This window comes from Ornithodoros turicata, chromosome 1 (genome assembly GCF_037126465.1).
Source record: "Ornithodoros turicata isolate Travis chromosome 1, ASM3712646v1, whole genome shotgun sequence".
NCBI lineage: Eukaryota > Metazoa > Arthropoda > Arachnida > Ixodida > Argasidae > Ornithodoros > Ornithodoros turicata.
In genome coordinates, this window is record NC_088201.1 from 112,756,982 (window position 1) to 112,768,786 (window position 11,805).

Genomic DNA, 11,805 nt, shown 5'->3' on the forward strand with positions numbered 1-11,805 from the left:
GGTAGCGGGCAACAAACAAACAATACAATATGGGATGCAAACAAAATGCAAGCATTGTTTCTTTGTATCCTGGCTGAAGTACATCTTACAGTGCATTGCACTTGGCAAATTGTAGGCATTGCAATAGCTTGTGCTACATCAGCCTGTTCTCTGAGCCTACTGGTACCTCATGCAGTATGATCAATAGCAACAAACGATTATATATCCAATATTTGATATCACTGATACTCACTATATCTACAAATTACAGATTCACCGTGAACAGTATGACAGTTTGCGAATGACCACACCGAGCTCCCAAATGAAGCAACGCTGAAACAAGGCAAATCCTTGCAGATTTTTTGTGGATGTCGCCTAGCAAGCCAAACACAGAAAGCTGCAGAAATAAAGAAAATAGACCTAGCAATAGTGATTCAGTACTTGTGTTTCTTGATCTACAGCTCTATGCATACAGATCAGGGTCAGACTACAGAGCTTTCGTGTTCCTATGGTTACAACACAATGCATGCTGAAGAGGGCAAGTAAAGCCAATGGACCCGTACTGTACTGTCCAATAAAAGCACTGGACAACTGTTTGACCAGCGTCCACACAGTAATCGCCAGTAACACCAGTATCCCACACTGGTCTCTCCAGTAACATCAGTGTGCACACTGGACATCCAGTAACAGCAACAGCCACACTAGGCTGGCCAGTTCAATCAGTGCCATACTGGGTCAATAATCCTGTATGATACTCGGTAGCAGAGTTGTTGGATGAGGTGTCCCATTCCGTTCCGAGATTTGCGATAATTCCATTCCTGTCAATTCTTCAGAATGAAAAGGTATGGTCAGTTCCCACTCCTGGAATGGCTTGGCAACCCAATTCCATTCCATTACTTCCCTCAATAAAAGAAAAGGACCGGTAACCATACTGGCAAGTCCAGCACTGCCAGTAGAGATTGACATTACCAAGCACGAAAAAGAACAGAGACAAGGTTATTTCACTCTTGACCATGTGCAGGTGCGGTGCAAAGGCTGTGAAGGTGGAAACCAGCATATTGAAACCAAAACTGTCACTGGGGCACCCAGACCATTCCATTCCCATTCCTAGGACAGTTTCTCCATTCCATTTCAATTCCATTCTGGGCTCTGCTGAATCTGGAATGATTCCGGAATCATTCCAACTCCGGAGTGGCAACTCTGCAACCCTGCTGGGTACGTACAGACTGGAAACCAGTACTGGTTTCAAGTCTGTCCAGTATACTGTTATTTGTTAGTTTGTTGTGGTTTGGTTTGTGCAATGCGGACCTGGCATCACCATCAAAGTCCGACTCATGAAAACTGTTTTCTTTTTTTTTTTTCATGTGAAAACCCTGTGTGTGCTGTGTTATATGAAAAAATGGGCTCCTGGGTTTTATTCAGCTGATGCGAGGACGCTAACAGGACACGTCTGCAGAGTAGACATATGCACATATATTACACATTTTGATTTGCATTATTCGAGGGAGCTCACCTGCACTTACTTTGTTCAAATATTCACTCGCAGTTTTCTCAGTTTGGCACTGTTCAACTTATTCCCTTATTGTATACAGGGGTTCAATTCAATTCAGGTATTCAGGTATCAGGCTTGAGAGACTTGATACGAAGCCACAGATAACACTGTGTAGTGACCGCCTCATCTTTCAAAAGCAGATGTTGTGAAATGGGCACGTGTTGCTTTGCAGCCACTTGTCACCGGTGCATTTCAGATCTTCGTATAGAGACAAGGCTTCGTACTGAGTACGCAGTGCACGTGATTCGAAAGTTCTTCCGCAGGAACACTTGACATTAAGAAAAACAACAATCATGGTACATGACTGCTGAGTTCGGGCACCTATGTTTACCATGTCCATATAAACAAATATTATTTGAAATCAATATGGAGTAAGCGGTTATGTGCAACAATGTAATGACTCTATATGCGAACACATTCTGTGTATGTGACGACCGTACACCTATCAAGTATTAAGCATTGTTTTACGAGAAAAGTGAAATGTATATGCTTGAATGTTGCATTGATGCTATGCATGAATGTCAAAATTAGTAAGTTGTAGTACAAGGCATTTACTCATCTTGTACTCCTGAACACGCTTCTTAACTACATCCATGTCTAGGCTCATGTGAGAGCAAGTTCAGGGAAACTATGCCCACCATGTCCTCTGAACAAAAATTTGTTCATTAATCCATAGTCTGTGATGTACAGTAAAGTAACATTTCCGCATGTGCATATCTTTTTCTGTACGTAACAGTTCTGATATCTTATGTGTATTAAGCTTGGATATGTGGAGAACGGAAAAGTATATGCTTCCTGTGAATATCAATGTTGCAGGTGTTAGTATACTGCAAATGATTTATTGAACTTCTGCTCATAGTGCAGTTGTTCAAGAGCGATGCATCTATTGGCGATGCTTGGCCTACTGTAGTAATGATTGGACACAGTAGTAATGATTGGACACAGACTGCCGCCAACGCACATCTTTGTCTAAACACGATTTAATTAGCAATTATAGTTAATTTGAACCCCCCACATTAATCACCACCCTCCAGGATGTCACCACACTAATTGGGGAGCATCTAACTTGTGTCCAGACAGAGCTATGCGTTGGCGGCAACCTGTGTCCATAAAAAAGAAAATAAATAGATAGAGACAGAGTGGAGGGAAACAATTTACTCCAAAATCAACAATGTTGTGACAAAAAAAACGCCCAGGACCGCACGAGTGACCAGCGCTTGCCATGTCGGTAGTTGGCAACGAGCAGTTGCAGAGATCGACGACAGGTGGCCACCTCGGTGTAAGGCATCACATCAGATTGCGCCACCATCATCGCTCTATGCGAGAAAGACAGACAACAACAAGATAATAGCGGCAGGTAAAAACGGCAACACTGCTAAACAAGTCTAGGCATGCGAAAGAAAAGGTCTAACCACTACTGCTAAACAGCATGGAGAAAACAGTACACATCGGGGAAAAGGCTTAGGGGGGTGATTGGTTAGGCCTAACCACAGCGTCACAATACTATGCAGCTTACACAAGGTGGGAACCACTGGGCACACTTCGCTAAACATGCGATAACACGAACAAAAGACTTGCTCACTGTTAAACAAGTCTAAACATGCGCGTACAGGGCACGGCAAACTTGCGAGAAAAGGAGCGTGGTCAAACAACTCGCAAACATTGGTGAATCACTCACCATTTCCCCCGCGGCGACGGTGCGACTGCTCCATCCGACAACCAGGCAGAAACTGAGGGGCGCGGGGACTGTGGAGTAACCGAGCACACGTCTGCTCTCCACAACAGCCAGCGAGCAAGTGACTGGGGCGCCGCGCCGTGGCAGCTACGCATGCCCGCGCGCGCGCTCCTGCGCCGTCCGCCCGCCCTCCCGGATGTCATAGAAGGGGTCACGCCGGTGGTTTTGGTTTCTGTTTCGCTCTCTGCTCCTTCCACTGCGCATGCACGCTCCTGGCGGTAACGGGTGGCGTCTTCGTTTCAGTTTCGCTCTCGTTTCTTTGCGCGTGTTTATTTGTATAAGGGCAGCGCGCACTGCGTTCGCGTCATCATTCTGACCGATACATGGAAAATGCCATGTGTGGTTTATTCTCCTGCGTTTCTCGTCAACGAGGAAAGAAAAAAAACGAAGAACCTCGCGAATTTATTTGAGGCATCGTGGAGGAAGCCTTTCAAGTTCACCGCCTGGAATGGTTGCAAGCAAGTCAAGAAATGTGTCACGACAAGGTGAAGATGCCACGCCAGACTCTCACTGGCTTCATAACTAAGGACACTATACCGCCAGAAGCCCCCTGGTCTCTACCGGTACCGCCCACTTTTGTACGCCTCCCAAACCTTCTGGAAAGAAGAGATCAGGTCCCCCCTCAAGTCCTCCGAGCCCATTTTCATGCTCTGGTAGACGAGAAGTTTTCTACGTTTATGGCAGCATATACCGATGGCGCATCCCGAAACAACAAGTCCGCCTCAGCATTCGTCATACCATCCGAAGGCGTAGTGCACGGAAGACGCCTTTCACATCCAACCTCCTCCACAGCTGCGGAACTCTATGCCATCCTTTTCTTTCTACAACACATCGCTGATCTTACACCCCGGGAATGGGCAGTCTTTACAGACTCCAAATCTGCCCTTCAAGCAATTGAAAATTCCGGCATACGAGGTCCATCCGCACCCCTAGTCACAAATGTGTTAATGGCTTACAACACTATCTACGCCGCAGGCCACAGGCTCCAGTGGGTTCCAGCCCATTGTGGTGTCGTGGGGAACGAGCAGGCCGACAGCGCCACAGAAGCAGCACTCTCGTATCGGAAACAGACCCGTATTGTTCTGCTGAGAGGAGACCGCCGTTCAATTCTGCGATGCCTAGTGTCAGCCCTGGCTTCCCGCCAAAGGACAACCGACATTCTTCCCCCCTCTATGTTGAGCAGAGTTGATCCAACGCTCGCTTTCCGCATGCCACGAAACACCTCTCGTCAAGATGCTGCATTAATCCACCGAATGCGCCTCGGTGTGGCCTTTACAGCTCAGTGGCGTTACCGCTTGAGACAAGTTGACTCTCCCACCTGCTGCCACTGTGGTGCTCTTGAGGATCTGGAGCATATTCTTCTTCATTGCCCTCACTACCAACCTTCCTGAACCACACTCTCCGAGTTTCTTCGTAAGCTGGACTCTCGCCCTTTCTCCTTATCGAAACTGATTGGTCCCTGGCCCAATCCAGCCCAGCAACGCTCTGTGCTCAAAGCTCTTCTGACATTTCTGGACACCATCGGCCTTCGATCGTTACTGTGAAGGGGCTCGTTATTTTATTCCCCCCATTTCCACGAGCAATGGGGTAGAGTATCGCCTGTGGCAATGAAACTCCCCAATCTCCAAGGTCAAAAATAAAGTTGTTGTTCAAGTTGTTCACATGTTCCATGGTGTTGGGCGTAACTCGTCACCAGTAACTGGATACTGTAACTAGGCTACTCGGCTCAGCTATTTTCAGTAACTTTTTGCAAAGGTATTTGCTTTTGAGCTCCAGTAACTTCTTGAGGAGCTCGTTCCTGTCCCTTTTTCTTTTGTTTCGGGGGTGCGGGGTTAAGTTCGTCAAAGTAACTTGAAGAAAGTTCAAAGTTCCTTTTGTTCGATTCTGGTCTACAAGCATCGCAGGCTGAGTCCTCTCCCCATGACTTGAGATGAAAGATGGCACGTGCACGGCGCGATTAACTCCCGTTGTTACACGGTGAATGTTATAAATTACGTTTTAGCCGATCATTAGGAAGCTCAGGCATCGCGCATCTTAACGATAAGCAGTGTATTGATAATGATAGAGGGCATTGAGTAGCAGGATTAAAACTTGGCACGGTTCTACGATATGTATGTAGGGAACAACTCGTAGAGCATAAACTTGCTTTGTGCTCCTTTTTTATGTGCCATATTACGAGATCAAAATCATCAAATCCCTCCCTAAAGAAGCCTATAAATGTAGGCTTCTTTTGTCGTAGCAGATATTGATGTCATTTTTGTATATCAAGACTATTTTGAAACGTCTTGAATCGCCCATTGTGACAGCAAGGTCTGAATTAACCATATAGACAGCTCAAGAGCTGAAAAGTATATATATTGAGTAGAAAATAACTTGAAGATAACCTGTTACATTTCTAAAGTAGTTTAGGAACTTCACGTCAATTTTCATTACGTTTTATTTCGTTTAACTGCGTTTGAAATTTAGTTACGGGCCGGTTTCACGTCAGTTCAGGCAGCGAGGTCCCATCGACCTCCTGGGTCTTCAGTATTTTTTATATGTATAAGCTCATCGTATATTATGATCAACACTTTTGCCGAATAGCTTTCATGCAAAAAAATCGAGAAAATCCGGCCCTAAATTCGGATGTTTCAGTTTTGCCGTGTTTGCACGCGTATACTTCCCGAGTGTTAGGAGATATTGTTGTGAAAATTTTTTACGGTGCTTTGTTATGCCTACAGGCCAGCTGTCAGAGACCAAATTTTAGCGCGCAGGTGCAACGCTGTATGCTATAAAAAATGGCGAACATGCCCTCTCGCGCACTTTTGTCCTAATTTCGACGCCTGATATCTCTGGCTATAGATGTCGCTGATCGCAATACTTGTATCAGCTCACTCAGCTTTTAATGCTCTTTCATCTGATATATCTATCCTGCATATACTTTCTAGCAGCATATGTGCTGAAATAGGCAAATGTTTAGGCATATTTCGAAATAAACATGGATTTTGTGCGTGTATTTCCCAAAAAGGTCCCACTTGATTTCGTATATATTTTGCCAGGATATGGCCCGATGTTAGGCCTTTCATCTAACGCAAAAACTTCTTCTCCAAAGGCGTATACTGCTGATTAGCGCGTTAAAATGCGGCCCCGCTACGTACGAACATGTCGGAGATATCTACAACCAGAGCAAGAAGCGTCGAAGTTCGAACAAAACTGCGCGACAGAGCATGTTCGCCGCTTTTTATACGATACAGTGTTGCACCTGTGCGCCTAAATTTGCGCTCGGAGTGCTGGCAGGTAGGTATACTAAAGCACAAAAAATTGCACTACGATATGTTTTAAAACTCAGGATGTATACACGTGCAAACACGGCAAAGTTGCAAGACTTGAATTCAGGGCTGGATTTCTCGATTTTTTGCACGGAAAGTATTCGAATGGTTAATTTTACCAATGTTGATCATCATCTGCGATGAGCGTCTAAATATATGCAAAAAATCATGAAAATTCAGGAGGTTCATAGGACCTCCCTGTCTGAGCTAACGTGGAACCGGCCTACAATTATGTTCTGGCTAACCTTTTCAGTGACTTCCAACTTTCAACAGTCTAACTTAACTGGCAACGAGTTCCAACTTCTATCTCTGTTCCATATAACCTGTGTTAAGTGAATATTTGTGAAGTAAATAGTACGTATGCGGGACCGGTGGTTATATATTTTCAATGCAACACTCTTTTTTTTTTTCATTGCTGGTGAAGTGATGCATTAAAGAGTTTTCTACAATGACATTTTGTTTTTAAAAATCGCGCAAATGAGCTCTTGTTTGGGGAGTAGGAGGTACCCGTAATTGTGCATTGGCTGCACCTCGGGAAATCGTTGGGGTACGATACAGGCTGCCCATAACGGACCATAACATCCCCGTGTTGCAAACCGTATGCCGGACCATGGTTGGGAGCCGACCCGGTCGGGTCGGTCGCCGCCGGCGCAACGACGTTGGGTGCGTCGCGCTGTGCTGCATGGGAAGGACTCTCTCAAAACGTCAAACTCCCACCGGATCACAAAAACGAGTGCTTCAAGTATAGCGTGCTGGCACTCTTGCATCCGTTGAGGAACAAACCAAACGATTATGCCAGATACCGCAAATAGATGAATCCTTCGATTCCGGAGACGCGCGTAACGTACTGGCCACCCTGCTTCCCAGTCACTTACGAAGACATTACCCTGTGGGAGGGAAAAAGCAAAATCTCCGTGTACATCAACGTGTTCGACGAGCAGACGAGTTCGATATCTACCGGACGGGTTCCCTACCCGCTCCATAAAGATAACGTTCATCTGCTCGAGGTTAGGCAGCATTTCTATGGCATTAAAAAATTTAGCACTTTCACGGGACGAGAGAGGCATTGCAGCAACACAAACGTCTGTCTCGAGACGTAAACGAAGTGATTCTCGAAACGGCAAAAGCGGGGGAGAGCGTCTCCTTCAACAAGATACAGTACATGCATCTCTACCCCTATTTCGCGGTATTAGACACGGAGGGCGTCTTGGAAAAGGATGCACTCGTTAAGGACGCCGTGAGTGTGCACAGGATGAGCTCTCTGTGCTCATCGTTGTAGTGTCTGTGCTCATCGTTGGGACGGAAAAATACTAGGCCTAGATGGCTATTTGGAACCCAACGCGGCAGAGAAATGCTTGCTCTCGCTGAGATTTAGCGATCAAATCGATAGGTTGAACCGCTGTCCCTCGCCGTTGGTCATGAGTATAGAAGGCCAATTTCGGCACGCGAGCGCAACGCACTGCGAATTTTGTGGAATCGAATTTAACCGACATACGAGGAAGGTGTCTCATCACGACCACACCCGCTTCGTAGAGCCCGCCCAAGCAGCACGCCAATATTGGTCCAATATTGGACCCATATGGGCTGCAAAGATTGCCAATATTGGACCCATATGGGCTGCAAAGATTGCCAATATTGGTCCAATATGGTATGCCAATATTGGAGCAATATGAGGAGCGCAACCAGGCTCCATATTGGACCAATATGGGCTGCCAATATTGGCAAGCCCACTTTGCGCCAATATTGCCAATATTTCTGTGATAACACCAACGGGGAACCCGTGTAATAGTAAACCATAATCCTGTGTAATATTCACCACTGATATTCCTTTTCTCTGTTTTTTACTTGTTCCTTTCTGCTGATCTAATTGATCAACTTTGCACATGACTGCAAACTGAAAAAGAAATAAAAATAACACGACACCGCGCCAAAAAACGATGAACGGGTAGTAAGCCCACCTTGCTGAAGGACAGAAGCAGTCGTATTGACAACTGTAGGATGGGACAAGCGAAAGCTTGCCCACATCACACTTCAAAAATACTACTGCCCTCGCCCTTAAAACGAAGGGCAGTACGGTGATCATGGACCTGTTGAGGAGGGACGGCAGTCATAACTCATGCTGTGCTGGATACGGATTGAAGTGGCGATTCTGAGAAATCCCACGCTTCGTGCACAGCGTTTGCAGATAATTCCTAATTCAGTACAATTCTAGGTGGCATATTTTTCATTGTTAGTAACTATGATCCAAAAGATGGCGGTCTCCGATGTTTCACGCGGTGAACAGACTGAGGCTGCGTTTCAATACCTCGCGCCCGCGAAGCCGCCTAACTAGGCAGCTGAGTAGACCCCTTTGCTTGTCACTATAGACGATTTCAGAAATTGCATGAATGGCCCACCAGAGAGCGCCGTGTTGCGAAAGCCCCGCTGCACCTTCGGATTTAGTTTTCATGAGTGAGAGAGAAGAAGAAGAGCGCAAACGGTTTCGGTTTTCTCTCTCCTTCACCTCCCGCACCTTCGAGCAACAGGCAGACGAGCACGAATGTAAACCATTTCCCACGACGCATTGCGCGATGCGCGTGACTTGGGCGACGGAGGGCCCCCGTGCGGAGCACAAGGGCAATATCTGTAATCGCCTATTGGAACAGGCTTGCCTAGTCGAGGCGCCTGTGGCGCCATCTCGTTGCTCACGCAAGAAATGCGTACGGCGCAAGCGCAGCAGGACTGTAATGCGCTAAGTTTGTAGGACATTGTGCATAAACTGTCACCTTCACAACTAAACATGCGTTGCAACTCTCTACGCAACATACCACTATGTACAACTTTACATTTAAAGCCAGCAGAAACAGCGGGCATGCTGGTACCGTCAACGGGCGTCTCCATCCCGGCTGTCTGATTGTCAGGCGTATAACTAGACTGCATCGATGCGCACTAGGCGGTAGCCGACTGAATAGCAGACTTGGCGAGATTTGGAATGAGACTTAACATGGCGGCACTTCCGGTTAGACCGCTAGGCAGTCGACGGGGTATTGGATACCGGGTTGGATACGACGGGTAATGGATGGTTGGATACGACGGGATTGGGTATTGGATACGACGGGTAACCGGGGTATTGGAACGCAGCCCGAAATACGCGCTTGGGCGCCGCTGACGCCACCACCGAGAAGAATATATTGACATGCTCGTCGGCCGCCGGCAGAAAGGGGCCTATAGAAGCACACCTATAGATATGACAGCTCAACGTATACGGAACTTCGTACCAGATTGAAGGTGTAGTCATTAACCGCAAGGCCGGTGGTAAAGTCAAGTTTTTCATTCTATTTAATGTCGCTGAGGGGAGTGATTGCAAGTGTCGTTGCAATTCGTCGATTCAAGAGTACACCTTTATGATTTGGTCGAATATTGCAAACAATCGCGAAACATAAGCTCGGAGTCCTTGCGACGACTCCACTACCAGCATAGTGCCCGAAAAGAGGCAGACTCAACCAGGAATCACGCAAGCAACGCATTTCGACATTTGACAGCCCACCGGACACAGAAAGTCGTTCCCAGATTGATGGGCAATCATTAAACATAACCAAGGCGTTAAATGAAGAGAATATTTTTAGTTGTAAGATACTATAGCATAAAAAAATGTTAATGTAAATGCTGTATCATGTAGACGATTGCTCTATTTGCGCATTGCGAGCGGTCCCCTATAGATGACGTCAGTTGCTGGTGTGGCGGAATGGATATCATACATAAACATATGGCTTCTCGGTCTGACGCTAGGCGTGCTGCACTCCGATGAAGTCGAATGTTTAAGATTCGGATTTAGAGAAAGCGCGGAGTTTTGATGCATAAATTTTAGCATCTGGGGTTCTTTTTCTGTGCTCTATCGTCTAGAACTTGGAAAGAGCTCACACAGCTTCTGCTCAGAATACCTTTAAGTAGTTTCTTTGGTTTCGCTTATATCAGTCAGTAGAAATGGTATATCTTATCTACTTCCAGCTTCTTCTAGGTCGCGGTCGTGTTGCACAACAGATACTGACAGGCCATAATGAGTTTTTTTAAACAGGTTTATGACTACGAGATAGAAATAAGTTATACTGTACACTTGTTGTGCACGTCGCTGCTGCTTCAATTTCTGGTACCCTGCAAAATTACAAAATTGTATGCGTTTTAAGTTCTGGAAACAGAGACGCGCATCACAAAGTCAACTTCGCATAGACTTCGGTCACTGAGACCACCCGTGCACTAACGCACGCTATCCACAGCTAATTCCTCAAGATTCAGAAAAAAAGGACTAACATGGATAAAACATGATAAAATCACAGCGACGCGTTTCGTGGTCGAGTCACTTATTCCAGGGCTGTCACCATACGGTGAAGCGAGGAAGCACACGAGGCACACTCCAATGGCCCGTAGGGGAGTAAACATAATCTATGTGGTGTGCGTGTCCGCATGTGTGTGCATCTTGTTCAGTCTTTCTGTGTCAAACTACATCCGGCAGAAGACACTGTCCCCTCACAAAGCAATAAATAAATAAATAATAATAATAATAATCAATTAAATAATAAATAAATATTACATTCAATTGTCTCAGAAACTTCTTTGTAAGATTATATGGAATGTGCTTCTCTCTTCTTTGTTTTCCAGAAAGAGCTACAAGTTTGGGAACAGGGAAAATTTGGGCAGGTCGGGGACACAAATCCAACTGTTAAAAACCCCAGTACAGAGAGCGAGGATCGATATATAAACATGCTCTTCATCGTATAAACTTGGTTCACTGGTGGCTCTAGCGGATTTAGCGCGGCCTGTCGTGTATTCTATTTGTGCGTCTCCCTATGCGACTCCTTTGATCGTGCCAGCACGTTGGATCGGTTTCTAAAAAAAATAATAATTCTGTCTCGGCAATGCAAAAACTGTCAAACTTACATCATGATGAAAATGGCAGCAAAGAGGACGGAGTAAGCGCAAACAGCGATACAAGGCGTCATGCTGTTATACAGTTGCACACAGAATAGATCGAAATCGTTCTATATACAGATGGATAATTACCTTCTGCGACGTGGCGTAATTCCGTTTTCGTTCAATGGCGCCAACCCCTGCAGTGGGAAATTAGTTATTGTCTGCAAACGAAAAATTTTCTATTGATTAGTAATGTTGTTTTTCTTTAATGAAATGAATCTGGTATCGAATGAACAGTACTCAAACTATTGCGCATCTAGCACAAATGTCTGCGTTGCGCCTGT

At 45.8% G+C, this 11,805-nt stretch overlaps 1 long non-coding RNA gene across 1 annotated transcript in view; it reads right to left on the reverse strand.

Annotated features, from left to right (window-relative positions):
- Nucleotides 1-11,592, reverse strand: part of LOC135368055 (uncharacterized) — a 32,523-nt gene extending 20,931 nt beyond the window's left edge. Inside the window, exons 1-2 of the long non-coding RNA XR_010414651.1 lie at nt 11,489-11,592; nt 10,666-10,705 (exon numbers count right to left, since the gene is read on the reverse strand). This is a non-coding gene — a long non-coding RNA (uncharacterized LOC135368055). The remainder of the gene's footprint in view (nt 1-10,665; nt 10,706-11,488) is intronic.
- Between the last annotated feature and the right edge of the window lie 213 nt (nt 11,593-11,805).